Raw genomic sequence first — 10,949 nt, 5'->3', positions numbered from 1 at the left:
GGTTCTAACTGTTGCTTCCTGACCTGCATACAGATTTCTCAAGAGGCAGGGAAGGTGGTCTGGTATTCCCATCTCTTTCAGAATTTTCCATGGTTTACTGTGATCCACACAGTCAAAGGCTTTGGCATAGTCAATAAAGCAGAAATAGATGTTTTTCTGGAACTCTCGTGCTTTTTCGATGATCCAGCAGATGTTGGCAATTTGATCTCTGGTTCGTCTGCCTTTTCTAAAACCAGCTTGAACGTCTGGAAGTTCATGGTTCACATATTGCTGAAGCCTGGCTTGGAGAATTTTGAGCATTACTTTACTAGCATGTGAGCTTACTTAATAAATAAATTTAACAAGGCTGTGCGTGGCCTTTCTCTAGTTATGGTGCAGCGAGCAGGGGCCACTCTCGGTGTGGCGCCCAGGCTTCAGAAGGTGGAGCTGAGGCTTCAGGAGGTGCAGTGTGAGGGCTCAGCAGTTGCGGCTCCCGGGCTCTGAAGCACAGGCTCAACAGCCATGGAGCACGGGCTTGGCTGTTCTGTGGCATGTGGTATCTTCCCAGACCAGGGATTGAACCCATGCCCCCTGCACTGGCAGGCAGGTTCCTAACCACTGGGCCACCAGGGAAGTCCCTGAAATACGGTTCTTGAATACCACTGTGGCACGTCTCCCCACAGCAATAGCCCTCAGACACTGACAGCCATTTGATGAAATATCTATCAGCAGTCAAAGTGCCCCTAAACTCTCACAGATCTACTGTGTACAAGACCTTGCTGAGTAATCTGTTCTACACTTAGACTCTGAAGAAGAAAGCCATGTGCAAGAAGGTACACTTTGCCCACATACAGGGAATGAACCACAAGTGTCATCCATGAACGCTGCTCTGTAGATGTAGAAGATCAACGTTCCCAGACTCACAGACAAACTTATGGTGAGCGAAGGGGGAGGGATAAATTCAGAGTTTGGGACTGGTGAACAGAAGCACTTTGACGTGCAAAGGGAGAAACCAAGCAATTGTGCTGCTGCAACTGAGAAAACCCTTTATCCAGAAGGATCTGAGAAATCCTCTGATAGCCACTCCCACACTCAAGGCAGATAAAGGGGAACAAGACAACAGGTCTTGATCCAGGATGCTTGTGAACTGGGTGCAACTCTTCATACACAAGGCTGGTACCCTTCTCCTAACCGTGGATTCCAAGGCTGCAACAAGCCAGATCTGAGCACACTGGCAAATGAAGTGACTGCCTTTGTCAACTGAAGTGAATCCCTTATCAGTGGTGATGCTTCAGAAATACCCCAGGAGCATCAATCGGCAAGTGAGATTACTCTGGCATGTGATACTTTAGCTAAAACACTGAAAACCTCAGACAGCTCCTCACCTCCAAGCCTGGCAGGTGAGACAGACACCAGCAGAGGAGGGAACATCTATGTCATCATTAGAGACCAGTCCACACTCATCACTGGGGCCCACGCCCTCCTTCTTTTCAGCATTCACATCCTGTGGCCAGCCCGATTCCAGAGTGCCTCAATGTGCACTGCCTCTCAAGGCTACTTCTGCCTGTGTTTCCTCTCCACGCACTGAGCCGGGTTAAGCCTAGCCCTTCAGGCACTTGGGCAGGATTGCTGAACCAGCCTGATGCAAGCCTGCTCAAATGAGCTCCCCAACCTTGGCCTGGCCCAGAACATAAGCCTCCCACTACCCTGTGGCCAGAGTCAATCAGCTGCAGGACAATATCCAGGAAGACAAACCTTCTGGCAAGTGGATAAATTCAGTCATGGAGCACACCTGGAAGTTTCAGGAGCCGTGTAACAGAAGAGCAAAGCTGGGTATAGACAGCTATGAGTATGCGTATCTTAAAGCTATAGCTCTCTTTAGTCCCCAGCATCCAGGTTTTTGAATCCAGCATTCTAAAACTAAGATCATGGCATCCTGTCCCATCACTTCATGGCAAATACATGGGGAAACAATGGAAACAGTGACAGACTTTATTTTCTTGGGCTCCCAACGCACTGCAGATGGTGACTGCAGCCATGAAATTAAAAGATGCTTGCTCCTTGGAAGAAAAGCTATAACCAACCCAGACAGCATATTAAAAATCAGAGACATTGCTTTATCAACAAAGGTCCGTCTAGTCAAAGCTATGGTTTTCCCAGTAGTCATGTATGGATGTAAGAGTCTGACTATAATTAAAGTTGAGCACTGAAGAATTGATGCTTTCAAACTGTGGTGTTGGAGAGAACTCTTTGAAGAGAGTCCCTTGGACTGCAAGGAGATCAAACCAGTCAATCCTAAAGGAAATCAGTCCTGAATATTCACTGAAAGAACTGATGCTGAAGCTCTAATACTTTGGCCACCTGATGCAAAGAACTGACTCAATGGAAAAGCCCCTGATGCTGGGAAAGACTGAAGGTGGGAGGAGAAGGGGACAACAGAGGATGAGATGGTTGGATGGCATCACTGACCCGATGGACATGAGTTTGAGTTGGCTCCGGGAGTTGGTGATGGACAGGGAGGCCTGGTGTGCTGCAGTCCAAGGGGTTACAAAGAGTCAGATACGACTGAGTGACTGAACTAATCCAGATTTGGCCAGCACAAGCCAGATTTTAAGATTAGAAGAAAAGCAGAGATGGAGTTGGAGGATTGTGTTCAGAAAACCTACTTGGAAGACACCTACTGACTGGCCCAGATCCTCAAACCGCCTGCGGGCACTCAGGCTGATGAGCACTAACATAACCAAAGAACACTTTCTACTGGTCACATGGGCAATGCTTCCATAGACAGCATAATCCCCTACATCCTTAAGCAGATGGCCGAGCATAACAGCCGGATAACTGATGCCAATCTACAGAGCACACCACACACCTGCTGAGGATGAGAAGCACAGGGATCCTCCCAGGGCCGCTCAGATACAGAGAAAATGAAGTAGCGGTATTTTTGCACATGCAAATATTTCCAGTATGTTAGTCATTTTCCACCTGGTTTTTTCTTACCTGTTATGATTCATACATTAGCAACTAAAAGACTAATAGGATTCTTTCCTGTAAGAAATGTTCTAATGCCTTCTGATGAAGCAGCAGATTTTTGAAACAATCTTTTAACCCAGTTTGTATTTAGAAATTGTCAGAGCACAAAAAACAAAAATTTTATAATGTCAGAGACTAGTATTAAAGAAAACTTTCAAGATAAGTCTCTTGAAAAACAAAGAAGCCTTATTTGTTGTTATTGTTGTTTAGTTGCTAAGTTGTGTCTGACTCTTTTGGGACCCCACGGACTGTAGCCCACCAGGCTCCTCTGTCCATGGGATTTCCCAGCCAAGAATACTGGAGTGGGTTGCCATTTCCTTCTCCCGGGAATCTTCCTGACCCAGGGATAGAACCTGTGTCTTCTTTACCATGGAAGCACCAGTGAAGCCCAAATTATATTCCATGGTAAATTCCAATTCATTTTTTAAACACCTTAAGATAGACATTTGCAAATAATTTGCCATTAACATTTCATTGAATGCTCAACTTGTCACCTAAGAAGTTTTATGAATAGTGTTAAGAACACAGTAAAGTAAGTAGATAAGGATGACAGAATTCAAGCCAATATTCTCCTGACCTCTTCCAAAGAAGAATAAAGCCAAAGGATCATAAGCCCTTTTGCCCCATACTTATTATAATAATTTGCATTAATAGTTTGTGATGGTTTTCTCATTACATTTAAGAAAGCAGTTATTGCCTATTAAGAATAGCTGTTCTTTAGCAAAAATAAAATCGTTTAGACAAGATCTGATTTTAAAATTTCAAGTAGTTAGATAACCTATGCTTTTACTTATTATATGTTAATTAGACTGTATTCAAACATGTAGATACATTTTTTAAAGTACTGCCCCTAAAATTATTCCTACTTTCCAAATTTTCACTTACCCTTGCCATTATGATTAAGTATTTAGTGGAAATAAAAATCAATACTACAAGTTGAAATAAGGAAAGTATGTAAAATTACACTAAAACTCTTGCATGCTTCAGTTCAGTCACTCAGTCATGTCAGAATCTTTGCGACCCCATGGACTGCAGCACACAAGGCTTCCCTGTCCATCACCAACTCTGGGAGCTTGCTCAAACTCTTATCTATTGAGTCAGTGATGCCATTCAACCATCTCATCCTCTGTTGTCCCCTTCTCCTCCTGCCTTCAATCTTTCCCACCATCAGGGTCTTTTCCAGTGAATCTGTTCTTCGCATCAGGTGGCCAAAGTATTGGGAGTTTCAGCATCAGTCTTTCCAATGAATATTCAAGACTGAGTTCCTTTAGAATGGATTGGTTGAATCGCCTTGCAATCCAAGGGACTCTCAAGAGTCTTCTCCAACACCACAGTTCAAAAGCATCAATTCTTCGGTACACAGCTTTCTTTGTAGTCCAACTCTCACATCCATTCATGACTACTGGAAAAACCAAAGCTTTGCCTAGACGGACCTTTGTCGGCAAAGTAATGTCTCTGCTTTTTAATATGCTGTCTAGGTTGGTCATAGCTTTTCTTCTAAGGAGCGAGCATCTTTTAATTTCATGTCTGCAGTCACCATCTGCAGTGATTTTGGAGCCCAAGAAAATAAAGTCTGTCACTGTTTCCATTGTTTCCCCATCTATTTGCTATGAAGTGATGGGACTGGATGCCATGATCCTCGTTTTTTGAGTGTTGAGTTTTAAGCCAGCTTTTTCACTCTCCTCTTTCACTTTCATCAACAAGCTTTAGTTCCTCTTCACTTTCTGCCATAGGGTGGTATCATCTGCATATCTGAGGTTATTGATATTTCTCCCGGCAATCTTGATTCTAGCTTGTGCTTCATCCAGCCCGGCACTTCGCATGATGTACTCTGCATGTAAGTTAAATAAGCAAGGTGACAGTATACAGCCTTGATGTACTCCTTTCCCGATTTGGAACCAGTCTGTTGTTCCATGTCTGGTTCTAACTGTTGCTTCTTGACCTGCATACACATTTCTCAGGTAAGATGGTCTGGCATTCCCACCTCTTTAAGAATTTCCCACAGTTTGTTGTGATCTACACAAAGGATTTGGCATAATCAATAAAGCAGAAGTAGATGCTTTTCTGGAATTCTGTAGCTTTTTAATGATTGAGCAGATGTTGACAATTTGATCTCTGGTTCTTCTGCCTTTTCTCAATCCAGCTTGAACATCTGGAAGTTCATGGTTCATGTACTGTTGAAGCCTGGCTTGGAGAATTTTGAGCATTACTTTGCTAGTGTGTGAGATGACTGCAATTGTGCAGTAGTTTGAGCATTCTTTGGCATTGCCCTTCTTTGTGATTGGAATGAAAACTGACCTTTTCCAGTCCTGTGGCCACTGCTGAGTTTTCCAAATTTGTTGGCATATTGAACGCAGCACTTTCACAGCATTATCTTTTAGGATTTGAAACAGCTCAACTGGAGTTCTATCACCTCCACTAGCTTTGTTGGTAGAGAAGCTTCCTAAGGCCCACTTGACTTCTCATTCCAGGATGCCTGGCTCTAGGTGAGTGATCACAGCATCGTGGTTATCTGGGTCGTGAAGATCTTTTTTGTGCAGTTCTTCTGCGATTCTTGCTGCCTCGCGTGCTTACGACTTGTCTTTATTTTGTTGTGTTGGGTCTTAGTTGTGCACACAAGGTCTTCGTTGCATCACGTGTAACCTTTCACTGTTGCACACAAATTCTCTAGTGTGGCACACAGGCTCAGGAGTTGCCGCCCAGGCTCCAGAGTGCACAGGCTTAGTTGCCCTGCACCTGTGGGATCATAGTTTCCTAATATAGAGCGACAGAAAATCTATTAGTGTTTGCCTATGACCACGGGCAGGGTGGCTGGAAAGTAGGGAATGACTTTTAGTAGTTATCAGGGCTTATTTTCAGAATGACAAAAATGTTCTAAAATTGATTGTGAGAATCATTGCAAATATTTGTGAATATCTTAAAAAACAATGATCTGTATACATTGTAAATGGGTGAATTTATGGTATGTGAATTACAACTTAATACAGTTGTTATTTATTTTTTAAGAAAAAAAAAAAAAGGTAAATCATGAGGACCCTTCATGTTGTGCTTTTATAATCACACCCGCCTTCTTCCCACCCCTCCCAATCCTCTTTTCTATTTAGTGGCAATCGCTACTTTGCCTTCTATTTCAAAATTCTGCTATTTAAAAAACATTACCTAAGTTAAGAATGATGCTAAAGCTGAAACTCCAGTACTTTGGCCACCTCATGCGAAGAGTTGACTCATTGGAAAAGACTCTGATGCTGGGAGGGATTGGGGGCAGGAGGAGAAGGGGACGACAGAGGATGAGATGGCTGGATGGCATCACCAACTCGATGGACACGAGTTTCAGTGAACTCCAGGAGATGGTGATGGACAGGGAGGCCTGGCGTACTGCGACTCATGGGGTCGCAAAGAGATGGACACGACTGAACAACTGAACTGAACTGAAAGTTAAGATCATACCCAAGGTAACCTTTTGGGATTAACTTTTTTCACTCAACATAATTTCTTGGCGATTCCTCCAAGTTGTTACCTGTATCAATAGTACATGTAGTACATGTACTACTACATATAGTAGTGTGTTTATGCCAATCCCAAACTCCCAATTCATCCCTCCCCCTTTCCTCCCAATAACCATAAATTTGTTTCCTATATCTGTAACTATTTTGTAAATACATTTGTACCATTTTTTGTTTCAATATGCATTTCCTTGATGGATAGTCTTGTTAAACACCCTTTTCTGTGCTTCTCTGCCACCTGTTTATCCTTGTCAGTAAAATGTCTGTATATGTTTTTGTTCATTCTAATCAGACTGCATTTTACTGTTGAGTTTGTGATGCTCTTTCATTGTTTAGAATACTAGTCCTTCTACTGTACAGCACAGGAACTCTACTCAATATTCTGCAGTAACCTATATGGGAAAAGAATGTGAAAAAGAGGGGATATACCTATAACTGATTCACTTTGTTATGCACCTGAAACACAGCATTGTTAATCAACTACAAGCCAATGAAAATTTTAAAATTAAAAAATAAAACAGTAGCCCTTTGTCGGATAGATGTTGTATTAGCTTCCCAAGGCTGCTGGAGCAAATCACCACCAACAGTGTGTCAATGGAAATGTACTCCCTGGCAGTTCTGGAGACATGAAGCTCAAAGGGAAGCTGTCAGCAGGCCTGCTCACCCTTTGGAGAAAGGCCATCTTCTGCCTCCTCCAGCTCCTCGTGGCTGTGGGCATGCCTGCGCTTGTGGCCCCTGCTCTCTTTGCTCTGTCCTCACCTGCTCTCCTCCCTGTGTCTCCCTGGTGACTGCATCGCTGCAGTCTCTGCCTCCGTCTTCATGCTGGCGTCTCTTCTCTGTATGTATTTGTCAAATTTCCCTCAGCCTTTTTCTTACAAGGAAAATTGTGTTAGCATTTAGGGCCCACCTGGATAACCTAAATAATCTCCTTATCTCAAAAGCCTTAGTTTAATTACATCAACAATGACCCAAATAAAATAACATTTACAAGTTCCAGGCATCAGGACTTGATATTTTTAAGTAGCCATTATTCAGTCAGTCATGAGTGATTTGTAAGCATATTTCTCCCAGTCAGTAGCTTTTTAAAATCCTTTTAACAGGATCTTTCACAGGGCCAGAGTTTTTTTATTTTGATGAGGTACAGTTTATCAATATCTCCATTTACGGATCATCTTTAGGCATCCAGTGGATGTGCTCATTTGAGAAGCAAACAGGTGAGACCCACCTATTTTGGCACCAACTGAAGAGTCCTGTGTGCAAACACAGTCATTACAGGAGGAAATGTAGGCTGGAACAGAAGTGAAAGAAAATTTATGCCCTCTTTAATCTGTGAAGGCCTTGATAGCAAGTGGGCAAAATAACACAGATAAAGCTATATTTTAAAAGGCAAAAACCCTATTAACTTTGTCTTTTGTCACTTTGGGAAGTGATGACAGCCATCTTGCTCTGGCTTTAAAAGAGCAAAGGAATTAAAATCAAACTGAATCTTGAGGAACAAACTAACAGTACTTCTAGACAGATTATGAACTGGAGAAAATCTGTATCTATAAAAAATGTTAATGCAATAATTGATGAAATTTGCATACAGGCTGTAGGTTAGGTGACAGTATTGTACCAGAGTAAGTTTTTGACTTTGATCATTGTGCTAAAGCATGTAAGAGGTCATTTTTTCCCCAGAAAATACATAAGGTTTTTAAAATTTTATTGAAGTACAGCTGATTTACAATGCTGTGTTAATTTCCGCTCTACCTGGTGGCTCAGATGGTAAAGAATTCGCCTGCAACGTGGGAGACCTGTGTTCAATCCCTGGGTCAGGAAGATCCCGTGGAGAAGAGAACGGCAACCCACTCCACTATTCTTGTCTGGAGAACACCAGAGACAGAGGAGTCAGGTGGACTACAGTTCATGGGGTTGCAAAGAGTTGGACACGACTGACCGACTTTCACTTTTGATTTACAATGCTGTGTTAATGTCTGCTGTACAGCAAAGTGACTCAGCTATATGATATATATATACACATCCTTTTTCATATCCTTTTCTATTACAATTTATCACAGGATACTGCACACAGTTTCCTGTGCTATACAGTAGGACCTTGTTGTTGATGCATTTTCTATATAAAATAGTTGAGGGCTTCTCAGATGGTGCTAGACCCACTCCAGTGTTCTTGCCTGGAGAATCCCCGGGACTGGGGAGCCTGATGGGCTGCCGTCTCTGGGGTCGCACAGAGTCGGACACGACTGAAGTGACTCAGCAGCAGCAACAGAAGATGGTGCTAGTGGTAAAGAACCTTCTTGCCAATGCAGGAGACATAAGAGACATGAGTTTGTTACCTGGGTTTGGAAGATCCCCTGGATGAGGGCATGGCAACCCACTCCAGTACTCTTGCCTAGAGAATCCCATGGCCAGAGAAGCCTGGCAGCTACAGTCCATAGGGCTGCAAAAAGTCAGACATGACTGAGTGACTTAGCACAGCACACATATAATAGTTTGCATCTGTTAACCCCAAACTCCCAATCCAACCCTTCCCCACCACCCCTTCCCCTTCGAAACCACAAGTCTGTTCTCTTCCTCTGTGGGCCTATTTCTGCTTTGTAAATAAATTCCTTTGCATCCTATCTTGGTGGTTTGACCTGAGGTGACCCTGCCCTGGAGTCTACAGGCTCTATGGTAGGGCTAATGGCATCCTCCCGTAGGGTTCCCACCAGTGGGCAACTCCCAGGACCGCAGCTGCTAGTGCCTACATCCGTGTGGCAAAGCACTGCCAGCCCACGCCTCTTCAGGAGACCCTCCAACACTAGCAGGTATGTTGGGTTCAGTCTCCTCCCCCCCTGGGTCCTAGGAGCCCAAGACTTTGTGTGTACCCTCTAAGAGTGGAGCCTCATTTCCCCCGGTCCTGTAATCCAACCCCACTGGCCTTCAACATCAGATTTCCTGGGGGCTCCTAGTCCCTTTGCCTGTATCCCCAGGCTGGAAAGCCTGACGTGGGCCTCAGAACCTTCACAACAGTGGAAGAGCTTCTCTAACATCATTGTTCTTCACTTTGTGGACCACCCACTTGTCGGGTATGGGATTTAACCTTATTATGATTGTGCCCCTCCTACCATCTTGTTGCAGCTTCTCCTTTGTCTCTGGACGGGAGGCATCCCAGCATCCTCCTGTCCATAGTTGTTCAACAGCTAGTTGTGATTTGGGTGCTTTCTCAGGAAGAGATGAGCATGCGCCCTTCTACTCTGGCATTTTAACCAATCAGCTCTCAGGCACCTGTATTTGTATTTTAGATTCCACATATAAGGGATATCCTATGGTATTTGCCTTTCTCTGCCTGACTTAGTACGATCATCTCTAGGTTCATCCATGTTGCTGCAAATTTTCATTCTTTTTATGACTGAGTAATATTTCATTGTATATATGTACCACATCTTGTTTATCCAATCCTCTGTTGATGGACACTTAGGTTGCTTCCATGTGTTGGCTACTGTAAATAGTGTTGCTATGAACATTGAGATACATGAGGTATCTTTTCTAATTATAGTTTTGTCTGGGTATATGCCCAGGAGTGGTATTTAAGTGGTAGGAGAACCATGCCTCTAATCTACTTTCAAATGGAGTAAACCTGTTTCCAGGTGGAGGTGGGAAGGTAGGTCACTCTCCAAAAAGGGTTTAGAACCCAAGTGGTCAAGAAGGTGAGCAGCCAAAGACACCAGGTGCCCTAGAATCGGTGGCTTATCTCAGTGGTTCTCAGATTTGGCTGAATCACTTGGAAGCTTTTAAAAATGCCTAGTGTCTTAGCATCACTGCATCTCTCTACTCACCTAATCAAGACATGCGGGGATGGCCCTAGAGGGTAATTTTCACTATCCCCAGGTGGTCCCAAGGCAGGGTTTGCCAATCAGTGTCTTAGAGTGTTGCTCCTCAAAGTGTGCTCTGCATAGATCACCAATAAATAAGCAACACCTGGGAACTTGTTAGAACTACAGAATCTGGGGCCTAACCTCAAATATACTGAGCCAGAAGCTGCATTTCAACAAGACCCACGGGTGATTTACGTGCACTTGCTTCCCTGGTGGCTCAGCGGTAAAACAATTCGCCTGCAATTCAAGACGCCTGCAGAATTCCATCCCTGGGTGGGGAAGATCCCCTGAAAGAAATGGCACCCACTCCAGTATTCTTGCCTGGGCAATCTCACGGACAGAGGAACCTGGCAGGCTTCACTCCATGGGGGTCACAAAGAGTTGAACTCAACTTAGCCACTAAACAACAACAAAGAATCTGATGAATATCAGAACTACCAGAGAACTAATAAACACGAGAAAGAAGGCGAGTCGTGGAGGCACAGTAAGGTCCGTGCCTGTTTTTACCAAGTTCCCCCAGTGAAAGAGTTTCAGTATCGACAGTCTCAGTCAATCTCTTAGGTTAGACAAAATTTGCCTTCCC

General features: G+C 43.7%; 1 pseudogene; it reads left to right on the top strand.

Moving 5' to 3' along the window:
• Positions 1–913: 913 nt before the first annotated feature.
• LOC109563575 (nuclear receptor subfamily 2 group C member 2 pseudogene) lies at positions 914–1,883 on the top strand (annotated as a pseudogene).
• The last annotated feature ends 9,066 nt before the right edge of the window (positions 1,884–10,949 follow it).

Source organism: Bos indicus, chromosome 1 (genome assembly GCF_029378745.1).
Source record: "Bos indicus isolate NIAB-ARS_2022 breed Sahiwal x Tharparkar chromosome 1, NIAB-ARS_B.indTharparkar_mat_pri_1.0, whole genome shotgun sequence".
NCBI classification, from domain to species: domain Eukaryota; kingdom Metazoa; phylum Chordata; class Mammalia; order Artiodactyla; family Bovidae; genus Bos; species Bos indicus.
This window is presented reverse-complemented; position numbering and strand designations above follow the sequence as displayed.